The following is a 5,714-nucleotide window of genomic DNA, read 5'->3' on the forward strand; positions in this document are numbered from 1 at the left end:
GGTAAATGCTTTTCCTGAATGAAAGTGCTTTTTACTGAATGTCCTAATTACCAACAGAGACTCCTGTCAGACCCAAGTTTACCATTTGCTTGTTTACTGTGTCCACATAGGGTTCTGGCTTAAATATTTATTCAGTTTGCTAACCGTGCAAAGTCAAAATGCAATACTGAAACGAAAGCTATTGAAATGTTTTAAATTCTGAAACCAATTTTGGCTTCACCAGATCAGAATGGTTAGTTGCTGTAGCAACAGCATCACAGGGGGTGAGGAGAATTAAACATCATTACAATCAGTTTTGGAGGAGTATTGAATAGCTGCTCAGAGCTTCTTCTCTTGGCATATGGCAAATTGAAAGGTTCATAACATTGTTGCAGCAAGAACACAAACTGAATGGCTGTTTTTCTTCCCCTGCTCCCTCCCGGGGACAGCAGATTAGCGGCCTTCCTACCAGTGAGAGCCAGAATAACAAACTCTTGTTTGGTGAAAGATAGTCTAGTGGTTAAGAAGGATAAGGAGACTTTGGCTTCCACTCATGAAACATTTATCAAGCCAAATTCCTGCAAGTAATATCCTTTAACTGCATATGGAGAGTGAAAGATAATGGAGAATGTTTGAACTCTATTAGCACAATAAATTGCATGACAATTTGCAGAGTTCTATAATGCCAGCTAGTGTTAATATGACACCAATGGATGCTAATCAATTTGGAAAAACAAAACAACAACAACAACAAAACAAACAAAAAACAAACAAACAAACAAAAAAACAGAAAATGTGAAGGGAAGTTTTGCTATCACATACCTTTTTAACTTTTTTTTTTTTTTTTTTTTTTTTTAAGGAAACAGTAACAAAAACCTAAGTGTTCACTATGTTAAATGTATTATGTTGGGGGCAATGGAGGGGATTGCTAAAATATTGTGGAACATGTAGTTCTGTGACTACACTAAATGAGGTAGGAATTATGGCAAATCCAACATTTTTATTCATACGAGATTTTCAGATGTGTGTTGAAATTTCCTGCCCAACAAGCACGCTAAGAAATCTCAGTTAATTCTTTGATGTATGTCATGCCATAAAAACACAGGAAAACCACCGTAGTTTTACAGACAGAATCCTGTGATGATGATTTCAATCATTCCAAATGAACAATCCATTTTAAGTGCATGGTTTGGCTGTTAGTCTCCACTTGCGTTTGCACACTTTACTCCTTTGTCCTTTTGACTTTGTATCCACCACCAATTAGGGTAAAGGAACTGCCAAGTGGATGGTCTATTTATTTATTTATATATCTACTGAACAATTTATCTCTTGCCTTATCTGAATACACCAGATTTTTTATTTTTTATATTTTTCCAACATACATAAATGAAAAAAAAAAATCAATAGTGATAACTGTTACATTAGTATGTAGTCATGGATATAAAAATTAAAACTAAATATCATATGCTTTGAATAATGAGACTCTCTACTTAATAGCACTTACAAAGAATGAAGAACTTTTTATAGCAAAGACAGTTGTCCTGCTTCTCACGTGTTCAAAAGCTATGCATTACAGTTTGAGGGTACATACTTTGGGACAGTATCTCATGAAGGACTTGGACACCTTCCAGTTAAATGTCACAATTTTTAGGGGTCTGATATTTAGGTTATTATCCCATTATTGAGACATTGTCAGCTCCTTTATTTTGCTTTGGTAGCATCCTGTTTTCTGTTTTGAGTGATTCTTGGAAAATGGATTTCCCACAGAAGTGGTCATTTTGAGCACTCTGATGAATAACAGTTAAATCCTGTGTTGTTTATTTCCTGCATGCCCCAGATCTGTTCATGCACAGAGAGCTTGGTGTGCCTGTGTCAACTGACTATGCAGCACATGTGCAGAAACTCTGACGACTGCAGCACAAAGACATTGCACAGCTACAGGAAATATTTAGTAAGGAAGTTTCAGATTCCTCTGCCTCTCTTGGGAAGGCAGACACCTGTTAAACTCTCTTTTAAAGAGAGTACAGAGTACCCAGTTCTTTCCTGAAAGAAAACTAGTGGTGCTTTTTATTTATATTTTTAAGCTAATAGAGAATTTTCCCAGACAGCAAGGTCAGTTGAGGTCTCTGCTTCTGATAATTGCTGGTAGTGAACCAAATCAGTATCTTTTACCTCTTGCTCTAACCACAAAACTATTGCAGGGGTAGGAAGGGAAGGTGGAAACAGTAGATTGAATGGGAATGTTTCATTCTTCTCATTAAAAGTCAGTAGCAGTTGAAAGAAAAGAAAAAAAGCAATACAAAACAAAGCCAAAACCAAACAAATAAAAATAAAATATATATTTTTTAATAAAAAAATACAAAAAAAAAAAATTAAAAACCACAATAGTAAGTTTGCTGAGATGGGAAGAAAACTCTGAAATTAATATAGTTTTGGTAACCTACTTTTTACAGCACTTGTTTGAATCAAAGGAAGTGCAGATTCTGTTCTGTGGTCTCAGAACCATTCTGCCCCTGTCCCCTCCAAATATTGTTTCAGGTAATTCACAAAAAAAAATCCTTATATTAGGGAATGGACTTCGTGCTCATAGGCTAAATAGACTTAACAGACTGTAAAGGCTTCCTTTACAGTCAGGAAGCCTTGCAAATTAGGTGGCAATACCTAAGTTCCTTCTTTTTCTTTCTCTTTGCAAGGCTCATGATTTTGTACCCCTGAATGACTAAAAGATCATCTAATATGATGATATTGCACAAATTCACAGCAGCATCCTGTAGTAATGCATTTTTTTTCTCCAGTACTTATGCAAAGGCACTTGACAAGATCATTTCTACACCTGAAGTAGACTACAATTAGTATGCTATAGATAGAAAAGTGTGTAATATGTGCAATAGATATAATTTGTCTGTTGTACCCTAGAGGATTGGTTCCTACTCTGGAAGAATTCTTGAATAAAGGTATCAGATGGATGTGCCAGCTCTCCTCAATAGAGCTATAGTGAGAAAACTGATAACTCTGTGTTCAGTGCTTTATCTGCTGTGGGCAGTAAATAATTTATGTAACAAAAATTAAACAAAATGTGAAGTAACTCTCCCTTTATGAAGTCTGCCACACTGTGCATGGAATGGGAGGTCTTCTGGGGAGGGAATATGTAAACAGCCATTAAAGACTGTATTATAATACCTATACACTAGGGGATAAAATATAGGATCTGCAAGCATATTTATTTGGAGCATCTCCTAGCTCTCCATGAGCCTGATTTTCTTCCAGAATTATTTGCAATTTTTGTTATCTGCTGTCTTTTCAGTGTGATTTGCATTTCTGCTGCATATAAAGAAAGGGGATCTAACACATATTTCTGTTAATATTATAATTTTACAGCTTTTAAACAAGGAGAAATAAATACAGTGTTTTTGTGCATTCTGTGGTACCACTATAGAATATAATAGTTCAATTAGAAGGAGCCTATGGAGATCATCTAGTCTGACTGCCTGACCTCTTTAGAGCTAATAAAAAGATAAAGAATATTATTTGGGGCATTGTCAAAACACCCCTTGAACACTGACAAACACGGGGCATCAACCACCTTCCTAGGAAGCCTGTTGCAGTTTTTGACCACCCTCATAGTAACGACATTTTTCCTCTTGTCCAGTCTGAACTTTCCTTGATGCAGCTTTTTGCCAATCCCACCTGTCCCGCCATTGGTGACCAGGAGCAGAGACCGACACCTCCCTCTGTGCTTCCCCTCCTCAGGAGGTTGCAGAGATCTATGAGGTCACCTCTCAGCCTCCTCTTCTCCAGATGAGACAACCAAATGTCCTCAGCCTATTCTCATAGGACATAACTTATCCTTAATAACTTATCTTAATATATTTTTTATATTGTGGAGCACAGAACTGCATGCAAAATGTTAAGCTGCTAACTAAAGGTAATCAAAACTGCAAAAATTGTACCTGAATATTAATCAGAATTTTGATTTTGATGGTTCCCAGTTCAGGCATATTCACGAACACTTTCTTCACATTTTTACCTGCACAAACAGTTTTAACCTACTACTATTCATAATGCATCTGTACCTCAGTAAGAGAAAGGCTTTATGTAAGTGCCTGAAATGTCATTTGTTGTTTTCTGTTTATTATTTTTCTGCTTCAGTAAGCTGCAATCAGTCAAAGACCAGGAACAATGCTAAGTCATTTAATTTTGTTACTGTTGCATGAATGTAAGACTTTGTGTCCTTCATGTCTTTTTTCTTCTTATGGCATGATGCAGTACTGATGATTAGTGTCCTGACTTGGGTGTATCATAAAAATCTGCAACTCATCTTGTGTCCCATGGTGTAGGGTAGCATGTGGAGGAAATGTTCTGAGGGCCCTTAGAATCAGGCATAAATTGATTGTGATCGCAGGCTGAGCACAGTTAATGATTCCTGTGTTCTATCTTCCATTCCACTCCCCTTTTTCATCAACAGAGGGAAAACAAAAAGCAGATTTGACAACAAAGTACATGATATAACTGTTGAAAAAACAAAGCAAATGTCTGATGATGACCTGCAGACAGAAAGATGCTTGCTTAAGCTGCTGGTTATGAGATTCACTATTATTCAGAGTCCTCATGCTTCAATGGGATAAAATTTATCCTTTATGAATGCTTACAAATACCATAATAACGTTCAGAAATTAGAGTTTGTTGAAGAATGCTCAGTGCGACTGGATGTTGAAAAGCATTTGGTTAGCCATATAATTGTATTAGATTTACCAAGTAGCTTTTAACCATTATATTTAAGTTGAATAATTAAGTTGAAGCTTCAATACAAATAAAACTTAGAATTAAGAGCACAGGATACTGAAATTATGGTAAAACTGAGTTTAGAAGAAAGGTATGGACAGTGATGAAATTTGACTTCAAAATCTAATCTCTTAACAAATACAACAAATGATTTAGGTATTTGTTTTCTTTTTCTATTCCACAGTTTGCTATCTGGGAAATAGGGAAAATGTTTTTGTTCCATACCTAAAAAATATCAGAGTGAATCAAACAACATAGAAATTGCTTAAAAACAAATAAACAAACAAAAAGACAGCTTCCTCCCCCCAAAACAAAAATTAAAACCCTAAGACAGATGGAATAAATCATAGAATGAATAAACTGTAGTAGAAAATAACAAAAGAAAAATACACAAAATATATAGATTATTAATCTATTAATCTATTATTAAAAAATAAATAGATTATATTATTAATATGCTGTTATTATTTATGAAATAAAATTAAAGATATTACTGCCTACACAGTATTTACCAGTTAATGGAGTTCTCTGTCACTGTATGGTTAGAGGATATCATATATAATATAGAGCAATCTAAAATAGTTTTATTTTTTACATTGTAGCCTTCATTTTATTAAAGAGGATAATGGTAGAGTAAAACCAATTAAACAGCAGTGATCTCTGTTGTCTTTGTATTGTCTCTGAAGTCAAACTAGTTCTGTTAAAATTATTTTTTTTCAAGGTGATACAGATGCTTGTGTGTACATCTAGTTTTAGAACAGTTTCAGAATGTCTTTTGTTCTTAGTTTTCAGAATGTATTTTGCTAAAAAGACGAATAAATGTCTGCGTTTGCTGGCTTTATAATGTGTATATAATAAAAAGAGGGAAGAGCTTACTCAAAAACATACTATTGATGACGGCTGTTTAACAAAATCATTAATTTTGTTAAATGTTAACAGCAATTTGTTGCCAG

This window comes from Aythya fuligula, chromosome 2 (genome assembly GCF_009819795.1).
Source record: "Aythya fuligula isolate bAytFul2 chromosome 2, bAytFul2.pri, whole genome shotgun sequence".
In the NCBI taxonomy this organism is placed as follows: domain Eukaryota; kingdom Metazoa; phylum Chordata; class Aves; order Anseriformes; family Anatidae; genus Aythya; species Aythya fuligula.